Source organism: Tasmannia lanceolata, unplaced genomic scaffold, assembly GCF_043159265.1.
Source record: "Tasmannia lanceolata isolate RefF3 unplaced genomic scaffold, GAP_Taslan_0.1 ptg000019l, whole genome shotgun sequence".
Classification (NCBI taxonomy): Eukaryota; Viridiplantae; Streptophyta; class Magnoliopsida; order Canellales; family Winteraceae; genus Tasmannia; species Tasmannia lanceolata.
In genome coordinates, this window is record NW_027518696.1 from 29,728,701 (window position 1) to 29,740,103 (window position 11,403).

Sequence of the window (11,403 nt, forward strand, 5' to 3'; positions counted from 1 at the left end):
CTCTCCTCTCATCCTAACCATTCAAACCTCACCTAACCTCACCTAACCTCTCCTCCCATCATAACCATCCAAACCTCACCTAACCTCACCTAACCTCACCTAACATCACCTAACCTCACCTAACCTTACCTAACCTCACCTAACCTCACCTAACCTCCTATCCCATTCTCCTATAAATACCCTCTCATCTCACCAAAGAAAAGGAGGAAAAAAAAGAAAAGAGGAGAGAACCCCTCTCTTAGAAAATTCAAGCCCTCTCTCTAGACCAAATCCCTCTTCTCCATAAGTTTGCATGGAATATCGTCTACAAAAAGGTATGTCTTTTGGAATTTTATTTTCTTTTCTATATTTGTAGGATTGAGTGTTGTTTTGCGTATATTTTGGTTGATGTCATGTTTAATTTTGTACTAGTTTGGCCTTGGTCATGTTCTCACTTATGCTAAATATAATTAATGTGTTAGGGTCATTAGAACCTATTTGCGATGGGATGTTGAAATCATTGGCTTGTTAGGGAATTTAGATTTCTTTTGGGAAAACAATTCATTAAAAATTTTGAACATTTACAAGAAAGAAAACTTGAATTTTACATGAATTATCAAAACCCATTTAATTTGGCTTACAAAACCTCCATCTTTCAATTGATAACAACAGCCCCCACTCCAATTTGATAACAACAGCCCCCACTCAATCTCAAGAACCCAATATCCATACCCCACCTTGCCAAGTAGATAAAAACAACCCCTTTTTCAAACATCCCATTTGAATCTAATCTCAGGCCCATTCAAGCCATTTTTCATATTCACCGTCTTTTAATCACTAAAAAAATAAGAACTATCAAAAGAAAACATGGGGGTGCCAATATCATTCCCGTCATAGTGCTAGCTGTTAGACTTTAAACAGATTTTTCGACCTCTAAACAACAGAATCGTGGGAAATGGTTAACTACAAAGTCGTAGATATTTTCGTGCCGTTTCCAACGAGTATTCGTGCTAGATCAGACAGCGAGCGGTTAAAAAGTTAAGTCCAAAATGGTTGCGGCACACCTTTAGGCATTTCCAGTTTAATGTTGCTGTCCTTTTGTTTGCAACACAAATTTGAACCTCTAAATCACAGATTTACAAACAATGGAGAACTACAAAGTTGTAGCCCTATAAAAGATCTTTCCAACGCATGTTTGTACGTTGAATTTGGCCAAGCGGTTAAAGAGTTACGACAGTTTTAGTGGGCTGCATTTGTCAGATCTTTTAATGGTCAATGGTTTGTCGAATTTGTGCAATTGTCAAAACTTGGTTGTGTTAACGTCATTTTCCAAACCAAAATCGAAAGACATTAATCTAAAGTACATCCAACCTAAAATTAACAAAACTAAAATTCACCCATTTAAAATCCACTGATAAAAATCCGTTAAAAGCCATTAACCAAAAGACCACTAAAAATTTCAAATGAAACTAAAACCTTCTAAATAAACAACTTTAAAAGCTACCAAACACACTAAATACCTTCAGATAATAAAAGCTTCAAGAAAACTCTAAAAGTTTCCACAAACCCAAAAGAATTCGAGATTCCCAAGAGCCGGTGGATTCAAAATTCCTTTAGGAACCCTTAGAGCCCAATTTAGGAACACTGGTGTCGTGTCGTGTCGTGTCCTAAGTTTTAGGGAGTCTTAGGTTTTAGGGAGTCCTAGAGTCAGGAGTCCAGCCTCATCACGGACGTTTGCTATGTATAGCAACCGTGCCATAGGTTTAGTTACACTAGTCACCCGATCTTTTCCATAGGACAAGCCTAGTAAACTAGGATGTAGGCTAACCTGCATTAGTCTAAGGGACAACTTGCATTTAGATAAGAATCATATAGCATCTTCGATGAAATCCTAAGATAATAAAATCCTCAACTTGAATTAAATAACTTCTCTTAAAACTGTTGAAACAGTCAATCCCGTCTAGGTCGGTGTCTTAGTTGAGTTAGGCATATGTAACTTAGCTTAGGTGCACCGAACTACGTCGACTCTGATCCCAGTGAGGCTTGGGTACGTAGGCAGCTTGGATGTCTGATGGCATACCACCCGCGAGTCGGCACCACAAACAAATTGTGGTGTTTTGTATATTAATTTTCTTGTAAATGCTTAATCAAATCACTTAGGACTTTCCATGAAATTAGAATTTTAGGAGAACTTTCACTTAGATTGAATCCAGACAAATTAATAAATCAAGATACACATTTAGGATTCACATTGAAATTAGATCATAGGATGCATGTCACTTAGTTCGCACATTAACATAGAGTTGAATGAGCCATTTAAAATAAATTTAAAAGAGTTAGCTTTTGGAATCGAAGACCGATTATCGGGCAAGAATGGTGCATGTGGTGGATAACTCCCCATACCTTCCATTCTCGTAACCAGGTAGCGAGTCTAGATTTCTGGTTAATTACGGGTCCTAGATCCCACATCTAGGTGGCGACTCTGTCAGTCTCTTTCGTGTGGAATTCGGATTGCCTTAGTGATCCCAAGTTCACAGGAAAGATTAATTCAAATCAATAATAAAATGCACACGCCAATCGCGTGGATACGAGAGACCAAGAAAGAGAGCGCGGCGGCTCGCCCCACGCCCCTCTCGCGGGATCAGGGTACCACAGTCTGGCGACTCTGCTGGGGATCACCTAACTTCATTAAAATTCCAAAAGATAATTCATTTGAATTTAATTTAACTGGCTCATAAGAACTCTATCTCTTGTATACTTGTCAGATTAGTTTGTCTTGTTTTATTTTCTCATCACATTTTACTCAAACTTAATCTAACAAAACCTGAAGGCATCATAGATCGCGCGAACTTATTGCACACACTTACATCACTTGCATCTAAACCCTTGCATCTCACGTGCACACACGTCCTATTTTAGGAACCCGGAGTGTTATCTAGCATGGTTGACTGGGATTTCATCACCTGGTGCCTCTGTGCTAGAGAAGCATTCCACCCTTAGCCTAGTACCTTTATGGTACGTAAACGGATCCCTTGTTCACGTACTGATACGCCGGACACTGGTACAGTATATCGAACATGGATTCGCGCTAAGGGAACTCTTGGCCTTACTCCTAGATTAACCCACACATGCATGTAATATACGAACACATGTGCATCACGTGTGTGAGCCTAGTTTAGGATATTCTACCTATTTGTGTCTAGATTAGGCCGTAGTCCATCTTCCAATGGCTACGATCGGTCCTTAGATACACGAACAAAGGCATGAGTCGAGATTCTCTCTCCACTCCGATAGATTAGGATTAGGGTTGATGCCTTCAGGTAACACTGATAAAATGTGAAAAAAAAAAAAAATTTCCCTTTGGGTTAGGATATAAATCCCATCATTTCCAAAAATCTCATAGGATTAGTCATTCATGATCTATCCGTTGAAAGCAATCTTATGCTATCTCATCTAATCTTTTGATCGTGCGTCTTTCGTTCTTCTGTCATACGATTCGATCGTATCTTCATGCCATCCCCTAACTGGCAGATGCAGAATCTCACAATCTTTCGATTATGCGTTCTCATGATCTGATCATGCCTGGTCCAGATAATCCAATCTTGCTTGTACCCCTGGTCTGTTCCTCCTCTAGGGGCTACCTTTTTCAAGATTATTTTGCTAAGTCCTTCAGAGTTCACTCTCAGAATCATTGAGCTAGGGGCATTTCCCTATGCGAATCAGTCATCATTGTCCAAAATTGAAAGTATCAGCCATGATGATGTTCAGAACGAACCAGCCTTCGCCGAGCCTTCAACGCCAAACAGTTGCAGCAGTTAAAGTTTTAGTCACTTACTATTTTATGTTGAGTCAGTCATCATGGTCAGTATAATTGTTGAGTCCGGTCTTACAGTTAAAGGTCAATGCCTAGTCCAGGCAAGTTGTCTTCTGTTTCTCTTTCTTATTTAGAGTTGTGAATCGTGAGCATGTTCAGGATAGGTCGTCTGATGTAATAGCTTTTCTTTAAATAAAATTTCAGTCAGTTCCAAAAAGTTCACTTGTGTCTGTTCTTAAGTGTGCTTCTGATCTTAAAATAAGACTCCCTCCTCAAATGAGGACAAAATTGACGAAACTCCACTTGAGTCACAGCAATTACTTGAACGAGAGGAGGAGCGCCAATCCCAACCTTTCAAAGATGAAATTGAAATGATAAACACTGGCACTGAAACTTTGATTCAGTGAATGCCGATTGAAAATACATTACCCTCTAAAGAGTGTGAAGAATTGATAAAATTATTTCAAGAATAAGAAGATTGTCTAGAAAAGCTACAACCGATACCAGGGGCAAGACATAGATGGAAAGCTCAAAGAAAATGAAGAAAGTGAGAAGATATATGCTATACAAGGGGCATAGAGTGGAAACAACTTTCATATTTCCAATCAATGACCTTGGTTCTCAAATTCATAAAGCCAACAAATTCAAGATGAAAAGTTCAAGAGCAAACAATGAAAAGTGATCATCAGATATCGAGAGTACGAATCCATAGATGTAGGATGTCAAAGAACAAGTTTCGCTCTATGAAAGTCAAAAGCACGTATTAGAATCTTGAAAGAAGAAGATCCATTATCTCTTACCTGGAAATGCCGTCAAACTCCGCGAAAAAAAAAAAAACAAAAGAGAAAAAAAAAATAATCAGTACCAGAGGGACTCTAGTAACCTAGATCGATTCCCAATCTGAACATCGAAAGGCCTCCTTTGGCCGATTAAATCCCAAAATCAAAACCCAATGTCAAAAGAATACCGATTTGCAAACCCTTCGAGCCTAAATCAAATTTTCTTGAAAACCCATCAAACTTGGGGCATTCCCCCGAACTACGCGAGACCTGATCCCTATACTGGGGTACGTAGGCAACTCGGTTGAACCGAGTTCGGTCGATTCAAAAAGGAAAAGAAATTCAATCCTTTCAAAAAAAAAAAGAGAGGGACAAGTTCCAAAAGAAGAGAAGTTAATTGTTCCAGAAAGAAAAGAAAAAAGGAAAAAAAAATCAAACAATTTATCTTCAAACTAGGGGCATTCGCCCTGAACTACACACGACCTGATTCCTACCTTGGGATATGTAGGCGACCTGTTCACAGGTTCGGTCGAAATCTTTGTTGAGCCTTAAGCCATTCTTTGAAAAGCCCTATCCTACCTATAAAAGTCCTTCTGGTGTTCAGAACTAATGAGCTAGGTCCTGAGATACAATAAAAAAATGAAATGATGATGAATAAGAAAAATAACGGAGTTTGAAGATCTGCTAGACTGAAAACCTGAAAGGGCGGTCTAGGCAAAATTTAAGATCATTCCCCTGCTAAGTTGAAAACCCGAAAGGGCGGCTTAGGCAAAAGCTAAGGGGATAGCCTGCTGGATTGAAAACCTAGAAAGGTGGTTCAGGCAAAAGTTAAGGCTAGCGCGGTCCGCCAAGTTAAAAACCCTGAAGAGGTGACTTGGTCACGGTAAGAGAATCAGTATAAGAAGGCAACAGCCGGTATCAAGACTGAAGATCAACTGAAGTTCAAGCAAATTCAAGTGATATCCTCAAAACTGGGGGCATTGAAGCTAAGCAATCTTAGGGGTCGTAATTAAATTCTTGAGGCATTACTGTTTCGAGGAAGAAGTCCGGTGTTTACCAATTGAAAAACTATTCCTTGAAAGGATAGACTTACCAAACAAAACATTAACTAAGTCAGAAGCATCACTATGTTTGTCAGTATAGTCAGTCAATCTTTATTATTCTAAGTTCACTCCTTCAGGGCTGCTCAATCCTTTGAGTAGTGCCTTTCATCTAAGTTTTCTCTTTAGAAAGAGTCAATTGTCGTTCCTATGTCCAAATGATGTAACTGTCTTGGTGAAGGAGGCCAGGCCTAGGCAGCTCCCTGCAATTATACCTGAAAGAGCTCGAGAATTTAGTCAAACAACTTCATTTCAAAGAAGATCAGCTCAGAAAAATTCAGAAGTAGAAACATCAGAAAGCCCAGCTTCCGTAAAAAGATCATACCACAGGAAGGCACCTTAAGCTTGGAAGAACCTCAGATGCAATGGTGGTTGAGCCAATTTCTCAGAAAGATGAACCATTCAAATTCATAATTCCCTTCCGGTTAGTTATCCTGGTCAAGAAATGTTTATCTAAACACCTGTCAAGAAGCAGATCCCGCTTTTCCATGTTAATATCCAAGAGAGTCGTTGTTCTAAATTACCAATCTCAAATGTCTTGTTCAAGGTTTCAGTTATCAAAATCCCCAGAAGACAAGACCAGCAGTCTCTTTGAGAAAAATCTTGTTGAAGTTTCATAAAAATGTTCCTAATCCATTCTTGCTAGTAATGGTTCTTCGTTCCAAAGGTTTGCCGTTTCATCATTCGTCAAAGTCCTAGTTTCCAACATCTTTGTCGGGCACGATCCATAATATCCCCGATTTCATTGAGTTCAAAAAAATAAAAAATTCATCAAATCCAATCTTACGTCAAATTCAAGTTCATGGAAAATCTCTAAATTCTTCGAGCCCGTTTGTGAACGGTACCTCTTTTCTCGAGCCCATTTGCAAATGGCCTCGTCTTCTCCTTGAGCCCGTTTGTGAACGGTGCCTCATCTCTCGAGTCCATTTGTGAATGGTTTCGTCTTCTCCTTGAGCCCATTTGTGAACGGTGCCTCATTTTCTGAGTTCATTTATGAATGGTCTCATGTCCTCCTTGAGCCCGTTTGTGGACGGTGCCTCATTTCTCAAAAAATCAAAAATTCATCAAATCCAATCCCCAATTCAAAAAATCCAATCCTACATCAAATTCAAATTCATAAAAATCTCTAAATTTTTCATTGTTGAATTCATCAATCAAAGCTATCTTGTGTCGTCGAGCCCGTTTGTGAACGGTGCCTCATTTCTCGAGCCCATTTGTGAATGGTCTCGTCTTCTCCTTGAGCCCGTTTGCGGACGGTACCTCATTTCCCAAAAATAAAAATTCATCAAATCCAATCCCCGATTCAAACAAATCCAATCTTACGTCAAATTCAAGTTCATGAAAAATCTCATGTCCTCTTTGAGCCCTTCTGTGAAAGGTGCCTCATTTCTCGAGGCCGTTTGTGAATGGTCTCGTCTTCTCCTTGAGCCCGTTTGCGGACGGTACCTCATTTCCCAAAAATAAAAAATTCATCAAAACCAATCCCCGATTCAAACAAATCCAATCTTACGTCAAATTCAAGTTCATGAAAAATCTCATGCCCTCTTTGAGCCCGTTTGTGAACGGTGCCTCTTTTCTCGAGGCCATTTGGGGATGGTCTCGTCTTCTCCTTGAACCCGTTTGTGAACAGGTTTCTCATTCTCTGAGTCCATTTGTGAATGGTCTCATGTCCTCTTTGAGCCCGTTTGTGAACGGTGCCTCTTTTCTCGAGGCCATTTGTGAATGGTCTCATCTTCTCCTTGAGCCCGTTTGCGGACGGTACCTCATTTTCCAAAAATAAAAAATTTATCAAATCCAAATCCTTAATTAAAAAATAAAAATAAAAATCCATTCCTACGTCAAATTCAAGTTCATAAAAAAATCCCTAAATTCTTCGAGCCCGTTTGTGAACGGTGCCTCATTTCTCGAGTCCATTTGTGAATGGTCTCGTCTTCTCTTCGAACCCGTTTGTGAACAGGTGTCTCATTCTCTGAGTCCATTTGTGAATGGTCTCATCTTCTCCTTGAGCCCGTTTGTGAACGGTGCCTCATTTTCTGAGTCCATTTGTGAATGGTCTCGTGTCCTCTTTGAGCCCGTTTGTGAACGGTGCCTCATTTCTCGAGTCCATTTGTGAATGGTCTTGTCTTCTCCTTGAGCCCGTTTGTGAACGGTGCCTCATTTCTCGAATCCATTTGTGAATGGTCTTGTCTTCTCCTTGAGCCCGTTTGTGAACGGTGCCTCATTTCTCGAATCCATTTGTGAATGGTCTCGTCTTCTCCTTGAGCCCGTTTGTGAACGGTGCCTCATTTCTCGAGTCCATTTGTGAATGGTCTTGTCTTCTCCTTGAGCCCGTTTGTGAACGGTGCCTCATTTCTCGAATCCATTTGTGAATGGTCTTGTCTTCTCCTTGAGCCCGTTTGTGAACGGTGCCTCATTTCTCGAATCCATTTGTGAATGGTCTCGTCTTCTCCTTGAGCCCGTTTGTGAACGGTGCCTCATTTCTCGAGTCCATTTGTGAATGGTCTCGTCTTCTCCTTGAGCCTGTTTGTGAATGGTGCCTCATTTCTCGAGTCCATTTGTGAATGGTCTTGTCTTATCCTTGAGCCCGTTTGTGAATGGTGCCTCTTTTCTCGAATCCATTTGTGAATGGTATCGTCCTCCTTGAGCCCGTTTGTGAACGGTGCCTCATTTCTCGAGTCCATTTGTGAATGGTCTTGTCTTCTCCTTGAGCCCGTTTGTGAACGGTGCCTCTTTTCTCGAATCCATTTGTGAATGGTATCTTCCTCCTTGAGCCCGTTTGTGAACGGTGCCTCATTTCTCGAGTCCATTTGTGAATGGTCTTGTCTTCTCCTTGAGCCCGTTTGTGAACGGTGCCTCTTTTCTCGAGTCCATTTGTGAATGGTTTTCTATCCTCCTTGAGGCCGTTTGTGAACGGTGCCTCATTATCCAAGTCCATTTGGGAATGCTTCTTATCCTCGTTGAACCCGCTTGTGAGCGGCGTCTCATCTCCTTCTAAAAACTGTTTGAGAGCGATCTTTGTCCTTTCCCTTCAGAATCCATTCGAAAATGATATCTCATTCTCTAATTGCCCGTTTGTGAACGGCGCCGCATCGAGTTTTTATTATTATTCAAGTTCTAGGGTTTCATCTAAGGTTTTGCATTATGTTAAGGTGCGTTGTATCTAGAGAGTCCTTTGTCGATTAAAACTACGCAAAATGGTTCTGTCATTTTTAACTTTGGTATTCAATGACTACGTCATCTCTACCAAAGAGGGGCATCTGTAGACACCCCATTTTGTTTTGTTTTAATCAACAAATAAATTAGTGTGTTAAATCCATGTGAGAACCCCCTCTATCATTGATTTATATGTTTTAGGTCATTAATATCTTGATCTGACTTTACGGATCATCAATCGGGACAAAATAAGCTAGGGTCACTTCATAGCCCGGACCCTGATTCCATTCCGAGACCCGATTTCCGTAAATCGTTAGATCAATGGCAGATCATGACCTGGGTCTAACCATCCAAAACCACCTAACCTCTCCTCTCATCCTAACCATTCAAACCTCACCTAACCTCACCTAACCTCTCCTCCCATCATAACCATCCAAACCTCACCTAACCTCACCTAACCTCACCTAACATCACCTAACCTCACCTAACCTTACCTAACCTCACCTAACCTCACCTAACCTCCTATCCCATTCTCCTATAAATACCCTCTCATCTCACCAAAGAAAAGGAGGAAAAAAAAGAAAAGAGGAGAGAACCCCTCTCTTAGAAAATTCAAGCCCTCTCTCTAGACCAAATCCCTCTTCTCCATAAGTTTGCATGGAATATCGTCTACAAAAAGGTATGTCTTTTGGAATTTTATTTTCTTTTCTATATTTGTAGGATTGAGTGTTGTTTTGCGTATATTTTGGTTGATGTCATGTTTAATTTTGTACTAGTTTGGCCTTGGTCATGTTCTCACTTATGCTAAATATAATTAATGTGTTAGGGTCATTAGAACCTATTTGCGATGGGATGTTGAAATCATTGGCTTGTTAGGGAATTTAGATTTCTTTTGGGAAAACAATTCATTAAAAATTTTGAACATTTACAAGAAAGAAAACTTGAATTTTACATGAATTATCAAAACCCATTTAATTTGGCTTACAAAACCTCCATCTTTCAATTGATAACAACAGCCCCCACTCCAATTTGATAACAACAGCCCCCACTCAATCTCAAGAACCCAATATCCATACCCCACCTTGCCAAGTAGATAAAAACAACCCCTTTTTCAAACATCCCATTTGAATCTAATCTCAGGCCCATTCAAGCCATTTTTCATATTCACCGTCTTTTAATCACTAAAAAAATAAGAACTATCAAAAGAAAACATGGGGGTGCCAATATCATTCCCGTCATAGTGCTAGCTGTTAGACTTTAAACAGATTTTTCGACCTCTAAACAACAGAATCGTGGGAAATGGTTAACTACAAAGTCGTAGATATTTTCGTGCCGTTTCCAACGAGTATTCGTGCTAGATCAGACAGCGAGCGGTTAAAAAGTTAAGTCCAAAATGGTTGCGGCACACCTTTAGGCATTTCCAGTTTAATGTTGCTGTCCTTTTGTTTGCAACACAAATTTGAACCTCTAAATCACAGATTTACAAACAATGGAGAACTACAAAGTTGTAGCCCTATAAAAGATCTTTCCAACGCATGTTTGTACGTTGAATTTGGCCAAGCGGTTAAAGAGTTACGACAGTTTTAGTGGGCTGCATTTGTCAGATCTTTTAATGGTCAATGGTTTGTCGAATTTGTGCAATTGTCAAAACTTGGTTGTGTTAACGTCATTTTCCAAACCAAAATCGAAAGACATTAATCTAAAGTACATCCAACCTAAAATTAACAAAACTAAAATTCACCCATTTAAAATCCACTGATAAAAATCCGTTAAAAGCCATTAACCAAAAGACCACTAAAAATTTCAAATGAAACTAAAACCTTCTAAATAAACAACTTTAAAAGCTACCAAACACACTAAATACCTTCAGATAATAAAAGCTTCAAGAAAACTCTAAAAGTTTCCACAAACCCAAAAGAATTCGAGATTCCCAAGAGCCGGTGGATTCAAAATTCCTTTAGGAACCCTTAGAGCCCAATTTAGGAACACTGGTGTCGTGTCGTGTCGTGTCCTAAGTTTTAGGGAGTCTTAGGTTTTAGGGAGTCCTAGAGTCAGGAGTCCAGCCTCATCACGGACGTTTGCTATGTATAGCAACCGTGCCATAGGTTTAGTTACACTAGTCACCCGATCTTTTCCATAGGACAAGCCTAGTAAACTAGGATGTAGGCTAACCTGCATTAGTCTAAGGGACAACTTGCATTTAGATAAGAATCATATAGCATCTTCGATGAAATCCTAAGATAATAAAATCCTCAACTTGAATTAAATAACTTCTCTTAAAACTGTTGAAACAGTCAATCCCGTCTAGGTCGGTGTCTTAGTTGAGTTAGGCATATGTAACTTAGCTTAGGTGCACCGAACTACGTCGACTCTGATCCCAGTGAGGCTTGGGTACGTAGGCAGCTTGGATGTCTGATGGCATACCACCCGCGAGTCGGCACCACAAACAAATTGTGGTGTTTTGTATATTAATTTTCTTGTAAATGCTTAATCAAATCACTTAGGACTTTCCATGAAATTAGAATTTTAGGAGAACTTTCACTTAGATTGAATCCAGACAAATTAATAAATCAAGATA

At 39.8% G+C, this 11,403-nt stretch overlaps 1 long non-coding RNA gene across 1 annotated transcript; it reads left to right on the plus strand.

Annotated features, from left to right (window-relative positions):
* The first annotated feature begins 209 nt into the window (after nt 1-209).
* LOC143853533 (uncharacterized) lies at nt 210-4,010 on the plus strand. The gene is made up of 2 exons (XR_013237160.1): nt 210-314; nt 3,511-4,010. It is a non-coding gene; the product is annotated as an uncharacterized LOC143853533 (long non-coding RNA).
* Nucleotides 4,011-11,403: the final 7,393 nt, after the last annotated feature.